Here is a 21,319-nt window from a genome sequence, read left to right on the forward strand (position 1 = left end):
CAGGGAGGGGGAGGGGATGGAGGGAAGAAGGGATAAAAATTGGAACTCAAAACTATAAATAAAAATGTTTATTATTTTAAAAACATTTTGTTTTGGGCAGCTAGGTGGCGCAGTGGATAGAGCACTGGCCCTGGAGTCAGGAGTACCTGAGTTCAAATCCAGACTCAGACCCTTAACACTTACTAGCTGTGTGACCCTGGGCAAGTCACTTAACCACAATTGCCTCACTAAATAATAATAATTTGTTTTTAATATATTTTCCAGACTTCCTATGAAATACTGACTTTAACTATTCCATATATTTTGTCTTAGCATAAAAACTGGGCTTCATCACACTGCCTTTGAATAACTAGGTGACAGATTTCTTTGATTTTACTTTTACTGTCAGCTTTAAGATCATTTCTTTAAAATAACCTAAATAAACAAATCCCGAAGTTCAAAACCTCTTCATTGTTTTATTATTATTTAAAACTGTCTAAAGCACCTGTTTTTTGGAGCCTAAGGAGTACAATCAAAAGAAATATCTCTAGGGAAACAGATAAATAGGCCCGTGCCAGAGTAGTGTCTTCTTTTAAGTTTCAGAATCCTTGAATTCCTATCTTTGAATTTCAAATTAAACTCCTGAAGAAAAATAGAATGAGAATAAATCTCACTAAAAAAAATTTTTTAATTTAAAAAAAAAGAATACACTGAATCCCTCTCCTCACCCCTCCATAAAAGAATTCTTCATGAGTCTTGGAAGTTTCTGCACTCTGAGTATTTCCTTCATTGTGAAGTAGTGCCCAAGCACTGAGATAACATTCCATAAAAATGTGAATCACATGAATATATATGCATATATGTATATATTTATATAAATATAGATGTATACTTATATGTAATGTTTGAGTAAATAGAGGTGGGTTTTTTTGGTGGAGCAATGAGGGTTAAGTGACTTGCCCAGGGTCACACAGCCAGTTAAGTATCAAGTGTCTAAGGCTGGATTTGAACTCAGGTCCTCCTGAATCCAAGGCCAGTGCTTTATCTACTGTACCACCTAGCTGCCCCCCAAAGATGTATTTTTTTTTTAGTGAGGCAATTGGGGTTAAGTGACTTGCCCAGGGTCACACAGCTAGTAAGTGTTAAGTGTCTGAGGCCAGATTTGAACCCAGGTACTCCTGACTCCAGGGCTGGTGCTCTATCCACTGCGCCACCTAGCTGCCCCAGAAAGATGTATTTTTTATTTAAGAGACACATGTATAAGAATATCTACTCTGTGAAGATATAAAGTTATTGTTTGAAAGCTCTGAACTAATTAAGCTGATGTTCTAAAGCTCTGATACTGACCTATCTTTGTCATGTGTCTCTGTGTGTTTAGTTATAGAAAACAAGGGGGCTTATGTAGATGTGGTTATTTTAGAGCATCTGCTTAAAAAAACTTCAAATCTCTCTCTCTATTCCAACCTACAGATAAATCACTAAGCAAACTCTCTTGCTATGAAATTAACAGTATCAAAATTTTCCACACAATCCATATCATGGTGGCTATTGTATACCAACCCCCAGGTCATTCTTTTTTTTTTTTCTGCAGGGCAATGGGGGTTAAGTGACTTGCCCAGGGTCACACAGCTAGGAAGTGTCAAGTGTCTGAGGCCAGATTTGAACTCAGGTACTCTTGAATCCAGGACCAGTGCTTTATCCACTGCACCACCTAGCCTCGCCCTTCCCCCCCCCCCAGGTCATTCTTAATCCCTTTGAGAAGAAGTCTGCACCAGGCTCATGGTCTTCCTCTCCTTCCAACTTCCTCCCTTATAAATGGCAGTCTTTAAAATCTATGTTGATGTCTCTTTAAGTTCCCTAACTTCCCAATTCCAAAATCTCCTTAAATTTCATGACCTCCTACTTTATTACACCTCAATTCCATGCAGGGATGGGTATACCTTGTGTTTCACCATTACCCATAGATATTCCATTCTCTTAATTAAAAGCTGACATTTCTTGTCTGACTATAACTTCCGATCATTCCTTCTCTTCCTTTGCCTCACCCCTCTTAAACCTATTTTTCACCCTCATCAGAACCTCCAATTCCCATATCCCTCAGGACTTTCTCAGGGCATTCCCCATATTCTCATTTTACTTTTCTCCCTCTCCAATCTTCACTCTGTAAGCCAATTCAACTCAATATTGTCTTCTACTCTCAAAACCCTTGCCATACCTTAAGCCCTGGATCAAACCCATCATCATCAGTCTGCTTGCACTCCTGCTCCTGTGCTGCTGAATGGAGCTAGAAGAAGCCACCCCACCTTGCTACCTGGGTACATTTAGAAATTCCAGAAATCTAACTTCTCCTGGGCCCTCAATTCAGCAAGGCAATCTTTTTACTCCTCCTTTATTTAATGTCATTACTCCCTACAAAAGCTTTCCCAAACCTTTTCTTACCTTCTCAAGGCCCCCAGACCTGCCTCATTTTCTCTCTCAGCTGGAAGACATTGCCTCTTACTTTACAGAGAAAATTAAAACCATTTAACCAGTTTTCTCTTCTCTTACACTCTTCATCTCAAAACTCCTTCCACTCTCTCTTCTAGTCTCTGGCAATGAAGGGTCACTTCTCCTTGTCAAGAATATGGGGAATGCTGTCTAGGGGAGGAGGGGGGAGGGGGGGAGTGAGGGAGAAAAATCTGAAATTGTAAAGCTTGTATAAACAAAAGTTGAGAACTATCTTTACATGTAATGGAAAAAATAAAATACCTTATATGTAAAATAAAATAAAATAAAATAGAAAAAAAAAAGAATATGGGGAATGGCCTAAAAAAGTTCAGAGTGGTGTTGGAATTGGTATATCAAAATTCACACCTACTTAAGCCCCCTTGTTTTCCATAACCAAACACACATATACACAAGACAAAATCTACATGTGCTCTTGATTCCACCAACTTCCAGGCTCCTAGTTTTGTGATCTCACTATCTTGACTCCTCTTTCTCTGATCCCACATATCTAATCATTCTTGTCTTTTGTACTTCCTCAACATCTCTTGCATCTGACCTCTTCTCCCTATGCAAAGAGGTATCACTGTAGTTCAGGCCAGATTATTCCTAACTGGTCTTCATTTCTCAAGTCTCTTCCTACTCTAGCCCATCATCCATACTGCAGTCAAAGCTATTTTTCTTCAGTACAAATATCATAATGTCACTCCCCTATGCAGTAAACTCCCATGGTTCCCTATTGACTCTAGAATAAAGTATAAACTCCTCAATTTATCTTTTAGGGATCTTCACATCCTAGCCCCACCTATCATTTCAATCTCATTGTGCATCTCACCCTCTCTTGCACACAGTGATCCAGTCAAACTGAATTCTCTATTCCTCACTTCCAACACTCCATCTCCCAGCTCATTGTCCTTACACTGATCATGCCCATGCTTGGAATTATATTCCCTCTGCTCTGCTTCATAAAATCCCTCTCTGCCTTCAAAACACAGCTCAGGCACCACCTTCTGCAGGAAACTTTTCCTGATCCCTCTTACTGCTAGTGCCCTCCCTCTCAAACTACCTAGTATTTAATTACTTTGCATTTAAGGGTGGGGGTGGGTGGGATTTATTCTCTTTCTCTTCATTCTGTATAAATTTGTAAATGTACTAGTGAGCTTCTTGTAAGTAGGGATTGTTCTGTTCATTGCATTTTTATTCCCATTCTGTGGCATAGTACCTAGAACACAGTAGGCAGTTTTTCACGCCAGTTGATTAGTTGGTCAAGGTGGATGTCTAACCACAGACTGAGACAGAGCTAGCAAATTCGATTATACAATGCGATCCCTTCATTTCATAGATGAGGAATCTGGGAGCAGAGGGGCAAAAGGTCACATCATTAAGCAGTGCCAGAGTCAGGACTTGATGTTTAGTCTCCTAATTCCTGGCCCAGTGATCTTTTCCTGCCTCTCTGCTGTGTCCCTTACCTTAAAGAACACTGTGATTGATGGACTGCCAGTGCACAGAGCGGTGTACTTGGCACAGGGGCCAAGATTCATTTATTAATTTTTAATTCAAACATTTATTAAGGGCTCACTATGTACAAGGCCCTGGGGATACAAAAAGGAAAAACAAAATCATCCCTGCCCTTAAGTACCTTCTACTTGGGATGATGAATACACAGATAAATATAATACAGGGATGACTTATGACACTGCTCTGGAATCACAGTGTCCTCTGGGTTCAATGGAGAGGCTAGTCTTTGGCCGGAGGCCAGAAAGACAAAGGAAGAAACGGACAAAATCAAGCAATAGAATCAATCTTTTTCATTCCCTCCAGATACAAACGGATACAATCTTCCACAGACTTCTGTTTATGTTGGGGTGAGAAAGAGTTTTGCCTCTGGTGGAACGCTTCTTTGTCCCCGGCTCTCATGGCTCTCTTCCAGAAAATGGCTTCTTAGCTTTGCCCCTTGCAGGTTCCCTCCTGTTGGTCCTGGGACTTTGGTCCCCAAAAACTTGCTGATGCTGTTCTCCTGTGACTTCTTCCTCTCCCCTCTCCACTTCCTCCGTCTCTTCTTACCTTTTTCTCTTTCTACCTTAACAACAAACCTCAGGGCCTCATCACTTGAAGGGTCCTCCCCTTTTTTTCTGGCTGGATTACAGCAAGAGAATTCCTTTAACATCTCTATTCCAGGGCAACCTAAGAACCTCTCTCCCCCAAATGTGAGTGGTATGACCAGATGAGTCTTTCTGAATCTAGGAATTAATACATATACTCCTTCTCATTTGCCTTTTTCAATTCTCTTCATGCTTCACTGCCTTCTTTCCCCTCCCTCTCCTCCTTCCTCCAACCCCCAAGTGCAAATTGTCTTGAAATTTCCATCTGCCTCAGGAAGGTACTTGGCAATGCTGAAGAAGAGACTGGCACTGCTGGTGAACTTTGGTCTTAATTCCTCCTGTAGCTACAGTAAACACTCTGTGTGACAGGCCTGAGAGAGTCTCCCCCCCCCCCAAAAAAAAGTCCTATGAAAATATGAGAAAGGAAAGATTGCTTTCATCTGGGAATGGGGAAATAGGGAGAAGAATCAGTGAAGGTTACTTAGAGGAGGTTACATAGGAGCTGGGTACTGAAGTGGAGAAAAAAAGATTTCAACACACCAAGGAAATTATAAGGAAATGCATTACAGGCATGGAGATACAAAGAGAGCCAGATCACATAACTTGGGACTGCACATGCTCATAAAAGGGGATGGAGAGCTAATCTGCAATGTCCTTGGAGTCATTCAGGATGACTACCCAAAGGAATAGAGTTCTCTTTCTTTAGGATAAATAATAGCTAGCTTTTATATAGCCCTATAAGGTTTACAAAGCACTTTACAAATATCTCATTTGTCCTTCAGAACCCCCATTTTACAGATAAGGAAACTGAGGCAGAGGGGGTTAAATGACTTACCCAGGGTCACACAACCAGTAAGTATCTGAAGGAGGATTTGAACTCAGATCTTCCTGACTCCAAAGTAGCACATCAAGGATGTCCTGAGCTACAGAAACTATACCCCATAAACATTTGATACTGTAACAGCTACTAGCAAATAGAACAATCACCACAAAAACGTCCTCAGGGCAAGGGCAGGGAGGAACTTCAAGGAGAGACCTCAGATCTCCACTGATGGAAAGGCTGCTGCTGGAAAGAAACAATAAGGAAGGGTCAGGCTGGGGAGGATCACACCTGAGATGCAGTTATTCTAAGGGAAGAGACACCATCTTATGGCTTCATATTTTAACTAACTGTTCTTATTAAGTTCAATTGTTTCTATCTGCTGAAGGAGGACAGGTGCCCCTAAACCAAAGCTCTGGTTGCTTTGCCCAAGTTGACTCTATATTCTAAATCTGGGTACTCTGACTTAGTTCTACTGCTCTGCTGACTCTCCCTAAAAGGCAGCAAAGGATGCCACTTATTATTGCAGGATAGCTTCTCCCTGGACTGTCTTCTCCTTAAGTGGCCTACAGGGAATACAACTGATGACCTCATGGGTTTTTTTCCACTGTCAGTATCTATAATTCCCTCAAGGATTTTGCAGTCTCTTGCTTTGTCAGTAGGAGGCAAACAAAATTTTCCCAACTGATAAACACAGCATCTTAAAGACTGACTAGGCAACTTTGACTTTTCCTGTGACAGTCAGTGAGAAATCACTTTGGGTTTTTTCCTCTTGAGGCAATCTTTTGCCCAACCAAGATGTTTAATTATCCTATGCTCATCCTGATCCCACTGTTAGTTTCTAGGAATCAGTGGCAACAGATAGAAAAGTAAATAATTCAATTAAAATTTTTAAATACTAATTAAGTACATGTGCTGGTCACTAGGAATACAGACAAAAATAGTGGCCCTCCAAGGACTTCCCTTCTACTGACCTCATCCTTTGGTTCAGTGAGCTATATCCAGGCTGGGGTGAATAAAGAAATGTGGTTCTCCACCACCACCACCCCCATCCCCCCTATCCCCAAAGTTGGATCTTAAGGAAGAATCTAAACCAGGTCCTGGTCAGTAGCCTGGGGAATCAGGTAACAATGAGCCAAGTCCAAGAAAACCAAAGGGCCATGTCTAGAGAAGCTGTGGAGTGGGTAAAGAAAACGAAATCAAATTATTTCTCTGGATTGAGGCAGGAGAAGAAAGGAAGGAAATAGAATAGACAAGCTGGCAGAGTGAGGTAAATTGGAAGCTTGGGGCTCCTGACTATACAATGATGAGTTTGGAATAAAATGAGGAACATGGGTTTCTGGAAGCACGAAGAGATGGAAGAGAGGGATAAAGAAACATATAGAGATTGGGGAGTGCCAAAGACAAACTTTACCTACTTGGTAGCTGAGAGGGAAATGACTCCTGCTCAATAATTTATTTTATTTATTTATTTTTTTTGCGGGGCACTGAGGGTTAAATGACTTGCCCAGGGTCACACAACTATTAAGTGTCAAGTGTCTGAGGCTGGATTTGAACTCAGGTCCTCCTGAATCCAGGGCCGGTGTTTTATCCACTGCACCATGTAGCTGTCCCTGCCTGCTCAATAATTCTCTGGAACTCAGCAGCAGTGATGTGTCAAAGGCTCTTTTACTATCATTCTCTCAAGAATGGGCATCCCTGTGTGCAGCTGTTGAGTGCAAAGAATGAGGGCTTGCAGACCCCATTTTAACCCCTAGTCCCTAATGTGAATGGACCCTCCCCTTTTTCATCACTGGTCATCACTCAAGGGTTACAAAAACTAGCTAACCTGAATGTGGTATTCTTAACCCTAATTTCCATAATTATTCTTTGGGTTCTTAGCCAATGGGGGAGGTGACATAGAGACATTTCTTCAATTTTCCCTTATATGGACACAGCCCAGAAAAGGACCTTATTGAGACCAGCTCAGGGCTCCTTGAACCATGTGATCTTGTTTGCTGGAGGGAAAGGAGGGGGACTGAGACCTTTGTCTTCAAACAGGTCCAGAGGAGTGTAATTTGAATGGTGATTGTTATATCCTTATAGAGAGACCATTACCCATTTCCTCACAGTAGCCTTACTTGGATTGTCTCTGATCCCTCTTTCCCATTTAGAACTAGATAGGAACAATTTAAGGTCTTCTGAGGAATCTCTGAGCGTTCTATGTCTTAATTCTTTGTTAAACCAAGGCCCAAAAGGGAAAGGAGTCCTAGGATTCCACATGTTCTATCATTCTGCCTCAGAAAGACTGGGTGGTCAAGGTCAGCTTTGGAATAAGAGGACCTGTTTAATTGAATTCTACTGCTTACCAACAAGGTGACCAAATCACAACAGCTTTGGACCTTAGTTAGAAGAAGGAGGAGGAGGAAGAGCAGGAGGAGGAAGAGAAAGAAGATCACAAGGCATAAGCATGAACTCCAAGGAAATGATGATAAAAGAAAGGTCTTATATTCATCAAAATATTTGTAGCAGCACATTTTGTAATGGTTAAAAAAAGAAACAGGAAACAAAGTAGGTGCCCTTTAAATGGAGAATGGCTAAACATGTTGTGCTACATGAATTTGGTAGGATATTGTTGTGTTGTAAGAAACAATGAATATGATGATTATAGAAAAACATACAAAGACTTACATGAACTGATACCAAATGAGGTATAAAGAACCAGAAAAATGATATTCACAATTTCTATAACAATGTATAAGAGGGCTAGCCCTACATATACCCCCATCACTTAATATGGAAGCACCTTGCATTCTAAATTGTCCTATCTTGCGGGTGGCAGTAGCCTCCTGTGATTGGTTGTGTAGTTGGAACTGTTTGCATCTTTAAAACTGGCCAGACTGGGACAGTCTTTCTCCTTCCTTTCTGTGAGCACTCCCTTGTTGTGCCCAGAAGATGAAGATCACATATGGTTCACCCACAGTTCTAGCCCTATGAACTGAACTAAGAGGGAGAATACCTTGCTCCCCTTTTTCTCTTTATCCTTGACTGGCTCTGAGAAATGGACCTAGAGGGTTTGTTTGGTGGGTTGTTGTTTTTTCTGCTTCATTTGTCCTCAGTTTCAGGTGCCAGCAAAACTGGAACTGGGCCAGAATTTCAAGAGAGGATATAGTGGCCAAAGAGTCCAGCAAGGAAGCCCAGAGAAGCCAGGGCACTTAGGACTCAAAAGACCAAAGGGAACTTTGACCTTGGAACTTCGGACTGTGCTCTATAGGAACTGAACTAAGCTATGAACCTAAGCACTTGTGCTGCCCAGAGACTGAGGCAGTATAGAGAGACTTAAGTCCTATGTGTCAGGGAATAAGTATGTATATTGGGGATTATACCTTTTGAAGTAAATATTTCTTTGTCAAAGATAATGTGACTGTAATGTGGTTAAATGTCATTGGCCAAGGACTTAGAAAATTCTCAGTCTCTCTAAAGGGTACAAATCCTTAAGGAAGGAGTGAAACGTAACACATACTTGGCTTTAAGATGGTGAAGGCCAGGGTAGCCAGTGTTATAAATGTAAATGAAAAGAACAACAAAAACTTAACACTAATTGTAATGACTGAGGTTCACCCCAAAGAAGAGATATAAGAATATACCTCCCTCCCTTCTTTTGGGGGGCAGGGAGGGGCGAGTGGGAAGAATGAAAGACATGGAACATTACATATATCAGACTTTTTTTGGATATGCTTAGTTTTACTGAATTGGTTTTTTTTTTCCTTTTTTCTTCTTAGTTATAAGGGATGGCTCTCTGGGAAAACCACAAAATAATGTTCAAAATTTAAACAAAAAAGAATAGAAATATTTTCATGTCTTATCCCATAGATTATGTAGCATTATCTGACCAGAAAATAAAACACAAGTAATCCTTAACTTGTTGCAACAACCAAAGAATACACCCTTTAGTGACTACCCTACTGGTACTTGCTAGATTGCTCCTTAAGACAGTGAAAAGACACATTTTTAGATATATGGGAATTCGTTTTGCTTGACTATGCATAATTGTTATGTGTTTGGTTTTTCTTCCTTTCTTTTTTGTCTTTCTTCCTTTTTGGTAGGGAGGTAGTGAAAGAGAAAATAAATGCTTGTTAATTGAAGGGGAAAAAACAGTCTCTCCTTTCTGTCAGAGCTTATGTCCAGCTGGCCTATTTTAGGTCAGCTCCACACCATGATGAAGACATCAGAGTAGTACTTTGTCCCTCATACAAATGTTAGCACTTTAAAATTCTTGTCCTCTGCCCCTAGTTTATTCATGTCTCAAGGAGGACTCTGCTGGTGGTTGCATCCACTGAATAACTTTAAACTCCCTTAGAGTTTGAGAACAATAAGATCTAATAGGATGTTACTGGAAGAATCTGATAAGAATGAGTAATCAGGATCCTGCAAGGATAATGTGCTTCCTAGCATTCCTAGTTAATGACCATTTTACTGGTACAATGGTAGTGATTTCAGAAGAGTGATTTGGTAGGGGTTCAAATTAACTTCCTTTTCCCAAATAACTGGCTTCACCAAGGCAAAGCATTGGCTGAGGTAGCATAATGGTGCCACCTAGTGGAAGAGGACTTGAAAATTCCCCTTCTCAAATTTTATTTTCAACTGCAGAGAAGTATCCATTCTTTACAACAAAATTTGTGTTCTCTTTGAAATAACACAATTGTGAAACTGTGTATCTTATAATTTCCATTGCATGTAAATTACAGTGAGGGCAAACTGATGGAAAGCCCGCATATTACAACAGTATCCATGAAATGTTAAAGGATTAGAGGAAGACCCCCCAGTCAGTTGGGTGGATCTCCTGTACAGGAAAGGGCATGACTAGAAGGTGGCCATTCTAGTGAAAGCACACACTAATGAGATCAAAGTGGCACCTCATGAAAATCTGAAAAGTAATTGTCATAAGACAGGCCTTAAAAATACTGGGTTAGATGGATAAAGGTAGCCTCTAATATATAAACTTAGGACAGAACTCCCTTCAAAGTAGATTCAAACCCAGTACCCAAGAAACACCCCCCCCCCTTCTGCCATCAGATAAAGGGGGCTATTGGCTGCAAAGGGGCTACCCTACTGCAGGTAGTTGCTGAGCTTGAGGAAAATAGTTCCCTAGTGGAGTAAGCTGAAGGTGGGGTGACTTGAGAGGCATGAAACAGAAAGAAGCACCCCACTGCAGCAGATGGAGAATCATCCGATAACATTTCTGTGTTTAGTGGGGAAAGGAAATCATGGAATTTCAGAGTTGGAGTGGGTCTTAAAGGCCATGGCAAATCCATGTAATTTGAAGAATTTCCCCTACAATGTCTCCTACTCCAAAAGTCATTCAACCTTTACTTGAAGATTCCTAGTGAGGGGGAATCCATTACCCTCTGAGGCCGACCATTCCAATTCTGAGCAACTAATTACTAGGAAATAATTCTTTATGTCAAGCCCTTATACGGCTCTCAACAGTATAATCCTGTGCAGTTCTGGATTAGATGGAGACAACCACTTGTTTCTCTTTGGCTTCCTTCATTCTTCATCCATTTGTGGTTCTCTTTGGACATCTGTTGGGGAGTGTATAGGAGAACTGGCCGCCTTTACATTTTTTCATATTGTCATTTTAACCAGCAGCTTGGGATGAATTGTTGTGTTCATAGTCTCCATGGGGTAACATTGCTGAGCAAAGGCCAGTGGTGGTGAGTCTTGATCACTGACTGCTCTAAATTAGGATAGGACATATGATATGAATGCAGGGCAGTGGAAGAAGAAAAGGAATATCTGGGCCTTGATCATTCTGATGCCAGCTCCTTTGGGTTCAGTCTGTTTTTGTTTTTTTGTTTTGTTTTGTTTTGCAGGGCAATGAGGGTTAAGTGACTTGCCCAGGGTCACACAGCTAGTAAGTGTCAAGTGTCTGAGGCTGAATTTTAACTCAGGTACTCCTGAATCCAGGGCCAGTGCTTTACCACTGCACCATCTAGCTGCCCCCTGGGTTCAGTCTGGATGAAAAAAGGGGGGGGGTGAGGGAGGTGAACACAACCATTTATTAAGTACCTACTACATACCAGACATTGTGCTAATCACTTTACAAAGTTCTCATTTGATCCTCACAACAACCCTGGGAGGTAGATGCTATTACTATTCACATTTTACAGTTGAAGAAACTGAGGCAAAGAGAGGTTTAAGTGACTTGCCCAAGGTCACACAGTTAGCAAGTGTCTGAGGCTGGATTTGAACTTAGGTCTTCCTGACTCCAGTCCCACTGCTCTATCCATTGCATTACTTAGCTATTTTCATTTTATCAATGACGTGGACAGCTTCTTGACTGTTTAGGGGGATGAAAGCAAAAAACAAAGACAATTCACATGTATGCGATACACTCCAGTTACCTGGAAAGCAACAGGAGAGTAGCCATAAATTTTTTTTTTTTTTTTAGTGAGGCAATTGGGGTTAAGTGACTTGCCCAGGGTCACACAGATAGTAAGTGTCAAGTGTCTGAGGCCAGATTTGAACTCAGGTACTCCTGACTCCAGGGCCGGTACTCTATCCACTGCGCCACTTAGCTGCCCCAGCCATAAATTATTGAAATAAAAAAGCTCATAGAAACGTTTATGTGATTTCCCCCCTTCCCTCTCCCCTCCCCCAATTCCACATGTGAAATGCTAACTCAGATTTCAAAGAAGAGGGAGAATAAACTTCTAACAAAGATACTAACAAGGCCTTAAATATTAATAAAGTCAGATGTAAATGTGTATATAGATGTATGTGATCTATAGCAAGCAATGTTCTAAGATGCAAAATCATATCCTTACATACATAAGAAAAAGAAAATTACAGACAAGGCTTTAAGCAAAGCATTTCAGCAGCTGGCCCTGCCACACCAGAGGCAGAGTACAATAGTACTACCGTCTCTTTAATTCTGTATGGTATACCTGTCTTAATGCAACCTAGAAGAACACTAACCTTTTGGGCTCCCTTGTCACCCTGACAACTCATAATTAAGCTTACAGTCCACCATAACCCCCAGAATTTTTTCACAGGACATGTTTTTAGCCATGTCCTCCCTTAGGAACTTCTATAGTTGATTCCTTGAAGCCAAATACAGGACTTTACAATCAATCAACATTTATTAAGCACCTACTATGCACCAAGCACTGTGCTAAGAATTTTAGTTATCCCTACTAAATTTAATCCTATTAGATTTGGATCATCATTCTAACTTCTTGAAATCCTTTCAGATTCTGTCATCTAAAACACTAATTATCATGCTCAGCTTCATGTGATCTATAAATCTGAGAGCATGCCATCTCTATATCCAAATCATTAAAAAAAAAATGTTGAACAGTACAAGGCCAAGGGCACACAACTGGGGCACTCCATTAGAGACATCTCTTCAAATTTACACTGACTTCTTGATAACCACTCTTTGGGTCTGTCATAGAATCAGTTATGAATATACCTAATCGTATTATCATCTAGTCCACTTCTTTCCATCTTGTCTATAAGGATAACATGAGAAATTTTGTCAAATACTTTGTTAAAATCTAGGTCTACTATGTATAAAATTCTCTTCATCTAATATTCTAGTTAGCCTTCCAAAAAAGAAAATGAGTTTAGGGCATCATAACTTATTCTCATTGAAGCCATGGTGTTTTTAGTGATCTCTACTTTCAACGTGTAGAACCTACAAAGAGGCAAATTTATGTTTAATGCATGGAAAACTTCCCTAACAATTAGAGTTATCCCAAAGTGAAAAAGTATGCCCTTAGTGGTAGTGCATTCTCCCTTATTGGATATCTTTGCACAAAGACAGAATGTCTTTCAATTCTGAGACTCCATGATTCCCTTTCTAAATATCCATAAGCTATTTCTTTAATAATGTGTTCTACAACTTTGTAAGAAACCAAAGATGGTCTGAGGACTCCATATCTGCATTTTTTTTTTGAGAATCAGTTCCTGAAGAACCTTTTTTCTCCATGATGTTTTCATGATCATTGACAGTAGCTGAACCATCACAGCTGACAATTCTTTCCAACTCCTGAGGTAGGTTAGTTCCATCATGTGATGTGAACTCATTGAGAGCATATAAGTATTCTTTCACTATCTCTTGATTTATCTTGAGTTTCAACTCTCTGTTAAGCATGTTTGTTCTCCCTTTCTCAATCTGAAGATCATCCTCATTGGCAGAAAAAAAAACTGAGAGATGATTATTTCTCTCAGATTAATAACCAATTATTAAGATTTTCTTCTATTTTTTCATTCAGAAATAAACTCTTGGGGCAGCTAGGTGATGCAGTGGATAGAGCATTGGCCCTGGATTCAGGAGGACCTGAGTTCAAATCCAGCCTCAGACACTTGACACATACCAGCTATGTGACCCTCAGCAAGTCACTTAACCCTCATTGCCCTGCAAAAAAAACAAAAACAAATCAATGAACAGAAATAAACTCTTGTAGGTTAATACAGCCAGTCTTTGAAGGACATTTGAAGGATAGCTTGCCTCAAAAATTACCCCACCCAACTAGAAAAACCTTATAAAGAGACTCTAAACTAATCTAGATGAATTTCAGGGCCCATTGTGTTCTATTTAGGCTTCGAGGTGTGTGTGGGGGATAGATTCTTTGTCTAGCTTGGAGAAGCTGGGAGTGGTCTGGGAGTAAGTCCCATCCCCCAGCCCCTCATTAGAATAGGGTCACCTTTCATGATAATATTCATGCTTTCGTTAATTATTAACCAATCAGAGTTGATTGCTACCTGTCAGGAACACCCACTCTTCCAAGAATAAAAAAGCATCAGGAAATCTGCAGGAGGGGTCTTTTGGTGTATGAGAGGAATGCCAAATGACCATTCTTTTATTATTCACCAGCCAAACCTAATAAAATGATTAATAACCAAGAAATCATGTCTCTCAAACTTTTTATACATCACGTCAGAAATAAATGAGTTGAGTACTTCTTTCTATCCATCATGTTATCATGCCATCCACTTGGAACAGCCATACTATCTCCCCCTTCATTATTCTTCTTGCTTCCAACTTAACTAAAAAACCCTTTTCATTTTCCTTTGGGCTCATTGCCAGCTTCTCATTCGGGGCTTTTTTAGCTCTCCTGATATTGTTCCTTCAACATGAATTCATTAGTTATTTTCCCTTGCCTGCATTTTATTTACATGTCTTCAAAATCTAGGTTAGCGGATCTTTCTCGTGATACATTTAGGTCCCTTTACTCAGCTCAGCTCTTTTACTTCCTTCCAACTCTAAAGACTTTTTAGGGTTTACATAAGTCACCTGCAAGATGATCTAGTCCAACTCCCTCATTTAACAGGTGAGGAAACTGGGATCAAGAGGAGTTACATGGCCTGTTCAAGATCACAGAAGCAGAAATTGACAGAGTGGAATGTGAATTCAAGCCTTTCAACTCTCAAGCCAATGCTTTTTGTTTGTACTCTTTCAATGATATTGCTTTAGGTGTCTCCAGAATTTCATTTTTAAGAGCTTTCTATGCTTGATGAACTAATTTCCCTTGTAGAATTTTAGGCCATATTCTGAACCAGGCCTAGTTCAGGCCAATCCAGCGATTCTGAGATTGGAACACTAATGAAACATTTATGACCATAAAATTCAATAAAAATAAATTTACTTAATAATACATGAGTCTAAAAAGATACAATCACTGACTGAGTTGGACCGTGCTCCCTTCTACCTCTGCATTTACCATTTTCTGGTCAGCAGGGAATTCAGTCAAGCCTGAGCAGCATTCACTCTTCATTGGCTGGGCTTTTTATGCCTAGGGCAGCTATATTAATCTTTCAGGTCCTAGTTCTCCTGATTAATCAAATCCATAAGAATGTCCTTCTTCTTCTTCTTTTTTTTTTTTGCAGGGCAATGAGGGTTAAGTGACTTGCCCAGGGTCACACAGCTAGTAAGTGTCAAGTGTCTGAGGCCAGATTTGAACTCAGGTTCTCCTGAATTCAGGGTCAGTGCTTTATCCACTGTGCCACCTATCTGTCCCCACCTTTTTAAAAAAGAAAGCAAGTCCAGCTATGTAAAACAGATGCCCCTATTACCATTGAATACTACCTATTTTTTTTTTTTTTGCATTTAGAAATTGGCTGCACCCAAATTTAGAGTACATATCAAACTATGCTCTGCTTTCTCCTACTTGGGAAAGATACTGAAGCAGTCTGCCATTTTCTTTTCCAATTCATTTTACAGATGAGGAACTGAGGTAAACAGTGTTAAGTGACTTGCCTAGGGTCATATAGCTTAATAATTGCCAAGGCCAGATTTGAACTCAAGAAGAGGACTCTTCCTAACTCCAGGCCAGGCACTCTATCCACTACGCCACCTAGCTGCCCATGTGAACAATTAGTTTGTCCTTTTTGGATAAAATCAGTTCCAGAATAAACACATTCCTTCATCACTTCCTCCACCTTTTTTTTTTTTCCTGCAGGGCAATGAGGGTTAAGTGACTTGCCCAGGGTCACACAGCTAGTAAGTGTCAAGTGTCTGAGGCTGTATTTGAACTCAGGTCCTCCTGAGTCCAGGGCCCGTGCTTTATCCACTGCACCACTTAGCTGCCCCACTTCCTCCACCTTTTGAAGAATGAAATTGCTATTGAAGCAGTTTGAGAATTTATCAGCTACTCTGCTTTTGGTATAGAGAGGTCCACTGATACCTGGATACCTGAAATTCCCTATCATTATCAGGACTCTGCTGCTGGCTTTATTTTCTGAATTATTCAATTTTTTTCCTTCTGCCTGGTTAGCCTGTAATACATTTCCTCAATATCAATGTTTCTCCCTTCACTGAGCTTTATTTAAATGCTCACTACCATGTTTTTCCCCTCTGGTACCAGGATTTCCTCAAATAAATATATAATGTTACTCTACTACCCCTTTTATCTATTCTGTACCTTTTGGATCCTTCAATACCCACTCTCACATCAGTTACCTTTTCTCTCCTCAAATAGCCACCACCTACTTCTGTAGTTCTTGTTCTCCCTACATCATCTCTCCTCACTCCAATTCATTCCTCACTCAGCTGCCAAAATGATTTTCCCAAGGAGCAGTAGCTGACAATATCACATCTCTACCTGACAAACTCCAGCAGCTGTGTATCACCTCTAGGCTTAGACACAAACCCTGATGGCTGGCCTTTCCAATTCCTCATCACTTGGCCCCTCTCTACCTTTCCAGCTTTCTTATACATTACTTCTTTACATGCACTCTATCTCACTGAGCCATGCTGGCTCACTTGCTAGTCCTCAAATGTAGTTTCTACTGCTTTTTCATTGGCTGTCCCCATGCCTGGAATGTTCTTCCTTCTCCTCCACCTCTTAGATTTCCTGTTTTCCTTCTGCTCACCTATTCCATGAAGTTTTTCCTGATCTCCCCCGATGCTAATGCTGTCCCTCCTTTGTATTCATTTTGTATATAATCTGTATATGCATGTAGATGTAAAGATAGAGAAGGATAGATAGACAGACAGACATGTCTTCCCCTATTAAAATGTAAATTCGAGCAGGGCAGGGACTGTTTCACTTTTGGTTTTGGATCCTCAGCACTTAGCACAGTGCCTGGCACATAGTAGGCTCTGAAATTATCTTTTCAAATGCAAGATAACAATTCCACGAGTGTATGTGGTTCCATCCATACAACCAAAGTGAGAACATTCATTACCATTTATATTAAGTGCTTCAAAACAGGTCAAAATACAGTGTCCTAAAAGTCTTAGAGCAATCTGAAGTTATTATTAAAGCCTAAAACTACACTAAGACTTTAGTATATACTTCATGCATACATTATTTGATTGTTGCAGGTGCTACTTCGACTGATGTACATCACAACTCCTCTATGAGTTGGTAAGCTGCCTTTGAGAGTTGCTAGAAAGATGAGTTGTGGCCAGCTTGTGAAGGGCCATATTTTATCCTAGAGTTTTCCCACTGAGTTTTACTGAGTCCCTATTCAATAAATGACATGGTCAATTTACAAAATGACACGGTCAGATCTGCACTTAAGGAAAATTGTTTTGGCCACTTTATGGAAGTTGGATTGGAGTAAAGAGGGAACTTGGGTAGAGAGATGAATTAAAAGGCCATTGCTAACAGTCTAGGCAAGAGATAAGGGTTTGTTGTGAGGGTTTGTTGTGACTTGAGTAGTTAGAAGGGGTCATATATGAAATGTGTGGGAAGAAAATGGCAATACTTGACATTCAGAACAAGGGAAAGTGAGGACTCAATGACAACCCTGCCTTTAAGAACCTATGAGACTAGAAGTCACTACCCTAAACAGAAATGGGGGAATTCTGTAAAGGATTGGATTTAGGGGAAAAATAATGAGTTGTATCAGACATGTTTGGAATGTATATAAGTCATGCAGTTTGAATGTCTAATAGGCAGTTGGTGATACAGAACTCAGGAAATAGACTGGGACATATAGAAATCTGAGTCATTTGTGTTGAGATAATAATTAATAGCTCCTGAGGTTACTAAGAGTAGATATAGAGAAGGCCTAATACAGAGCCTTGGGGGTACACCCACAGTTAGAGGGATGAGACAGATGATGATCCAGCAAAGGAGACCGAGGGGTGGCCAGACAGGAAATTCAAGAGAATGCAGTATCATAAAAGCCCAGAGTGGTTGATGGTGGTAAATTGTGGCAGAGGGAATGCAGAATGAAGATTTTTGCATCAGATTTACTTTTGTTTTTTGTAAAGTTAACTATACTTACTTGTTGAAAATATGCAGACTATAAAAGGTTGTGCAACATGGTCCAGTTTAGAGAACATTACTCTGGCTAAATATATCTGGATTCACATCCAAGCTCTACTATCAAACACTGGACAGCTCAACTTTAGTTTCTCATTTATAAAATGGTGATAATGCTGGTGTTCTCTACCTCACAGGGCTCTTGTGAGAAATACGTTAAGTGGAATTTCACTTCTAACAATCTGATATTCTATAGCATTTTTCTCAAAAGTAATTTCCTTGTCAGGACTTGATGAATTGTGTAGCTGGTTGACACTTCAGGGTAGGAAGTACTGATATTTAGATTTTTTTTCTTCCCCCTTTCTTCAAGACAGGGAAGAACTGCTGTTAACTTTTTTTTTTTTTTGGTGGGGCAATGAGGGTTAAGTGACTTGCCCAAGGTCACACAGCTAGTGCTGCTAACTTTTTGAGAGAAATTTTGGGCCAGCAGCTTTAAACTTAATCTTCCTCACTTTACTAAACTAAGCTTCTGGACCCCACATACTTTCAGAACCCACTATGGCTTTGGAGCAAAAGCTGCACAAATATCCAGATAATTTTTTTAGGTATATATATATATATATATATATATATATATTTAGGTATATATATATATATTATATATATATATTATATATTTAGGTATATATATATGTATATATGTATATATATATATATACACACACATACAATCATGTTAAACATATTTCCACATTAGTCATGTTGTGAAAGAATCAGAAATAAGAAAAAACACAAGAAAAACAAACAAAAAAAGTGAAAATAATATGTTTCAATCTGCATTCCGATTCCATAGTTCTTTTTCTGGATGTGGTGGGCATTTTCCATCATGGATCTTTAGGAATGCTCTTGGATCATTGTATTGCTAAAAAGAGCTGTCTATCACAGTTGATCATTGCACAATGTTGTTACTGTGTACAATGTTCTCTGGGTTCTGTTCACTTTGCTCAGGCAGATAAATTTTTAAAAATAACTTCACAACCTACTTGCCATTTATCTTAGTAGTCTTACCCCACCCATCTTGGTATTGGTGATACATTGAGACTATATACCCAAAAGTCTCATACTGTTCCTCTTAATGTGACAGTGAAGTAGAGTGGAAAAAGCTTTGGGTTTTGGGGTGGAAGACCTGGGTTTTAATCTATCTCTGCCACTTAATAGTAGGGTGATCATGAGCAAGTCACAAACTTTCTTAATTTCCTCATCTACAAAATGAGGGAGTTGGACTATATGATCTCCCAGGGCCCTTCCCAATTTTAAATCTATGATCCTCACCTATAAACAGGTGATAATACACATCTATTATAAAAATTTTAATTAAATTTTTAGTGGTTAATTTTTTAAGTTCCAAGCTGTCTCCTTCCCACCCTCCCTAACCCGCACTATAAAAGGCCACCATTTGATGCAGATTTATAAATAAATGTAAAATTATACTAGGCTTACTTCTATTTATCAGTTCTTTCTTTGGAGGTATATAGGATATTCCTTCATAGGTCCTTTATAGTTCATTTGAGTATTTACAGTACTCAGAATAACTTAGTTGTTCACAATTATTTTTCAAATAATATTGCTGTTACTGTATAGAATACTGTCTTGGTTCTGCTCACTTCGCTTTTCATTATTTCATGGAAGTCTTTCCATGTATTTTCTAAAATCAACTGGCTTATCATTTCTTACAGTGCAGCAGTATTCCAACATAATCATGTATCATGATTTGTTTAGCCATTCCCCAATTGATGTGCATCTCCTAAATTTCCATGTTGTGAATGTCAAATGAAAAATTAAAACTACTTTGTCAGCTACTAAGGCCACTGAATTTAAAATCATACATGTCAACAGCTGATGAGTGATCAGAACCAGGAGAACATTGTACACAGTAACAGCATTATTTTAATGATAATCAATTATGACAGTGATCTATGACAGTTTCAAAAACCTCGTGATGAAAAAATGCTATCCACCTCTAGAGAGAGAACTGATGAGCTCTGAGTGCTGATTGAAGCATACTTTTATCACTTTCTTTTTCTTGTTTTTTTGCAACATGAAATTCATGATATCACATGTATAACAGATTATTGTTTGCCTTCTCACTGGGTAGGGGAAGAGTAAGAGGGAGGGTGAGAATGTGGAACTCAAAATTTTTTAAATGAAAGCTAAAAAATAAAGATAATTTAAAATAAATAAATGGATATGGTTCCTGTCCTAAGGGGTTGTTGTGAAAATCTGGATCAATCATGATATGACATAGGTAGAAGGATTTGAAAACTGTGAAATACTACATAAGTATAAGATATATATATATATATATATATTTTTTTTTTTGGGGGGCGGGGCATTGGGGGTTAAGTGACTTGCCCAGGGTCACACAGCTAGTAAGTGTTAAGTGTCTGAGGCTGGATTTGAACTCAGGTACTCCTGAATCCAGGGCCAGCGCTTTAACCACTGCGCCATCTAGCTGCCCCCAGTATAAGATATTATTAATCAAATACTTGTAAATTAGAAGAATTAGAATATTAAAGCCGAGTGAGAACTCAGAGATCACTGTTTTACAGAGCAGGAAGCTGTTTGTCCCAAACAGTTCCAAAGGAACTTGATTTGTTCTTGACCTGAAAAGAGACAAGACCTTATATTTTTTAAAAAAGCAACTTTAGTGGTTTCAGAATTTAGTCTCAACACTAGCTTTTCTTTCCCCAACATTAGCTTTTAATCACAAGTTAAAATGCAATGTAACTTATTTCACTGTTAAGAAGTTTTGCTATTTCAGATTCCCTAAAGCAATCTTTGCTTATTAAATTTAGAGCAACAGTGTTGTTAGTCATTTTCAGTCATGTCTGACTTTTTGTGAACTCTTTTTGGGGTTTTCTCGGCAAAGATATTGGAATAGTTTGCCAGGTCATTTTAGAGATAAAGAAACTGATCACATAACTTGAAATTGTCTGAGGCTGGATTTGAACTTAGGTCTCCAGGTTCAGCACTCTAATCACTGCACCATCTAGCTGCCCAACAGTGGTGTAGTGAAAAGCAGACTAGGAATGAGAACACTTGGTCTGAATGCCAGTTAAATTATTAATTGTGATACTAAATAATGTGTAAATGGGAACTACTGTTATTCAGTTATTAAAATATCTCTTGGTTTTGGTGATAGGAGTGGTGGTCCTTTTAGCAGAGCATAA

The 21,319-nt window shown here is 39.4% G+C and overlaps 1 protein-coding gene across 1 annotated transcript in view; it reads right to left on the reverse strand.

Annotated features, from left to right (window-relative positions):
- LOC122741300 (60S ribosomal protein L37-like) overlaps positions 1-21,319 on the reverse strand; it is a 40,111-nt gene that overhangs the window by 7,141 nt on the left and 11,651 nt on the right. The gene's annotated exons all lie outside the window — the stretch shown is intronic.

Source organism: Dromiciops gliroides, chromosome 2 (genome assembly GCF_019393635.1).
Source record: "Dromiciops gliroides isolate mDroGli1 chromosome 2, mDroGli1.pri, whole genome shotgun sequence".
NCBI classification, from domain to species: Eukaryota; Metazoa; Chordata; class Mammalia; order Microbiotheria; family Microbiotheriidae; genus Dromiciops; species Dromiciops gliroides.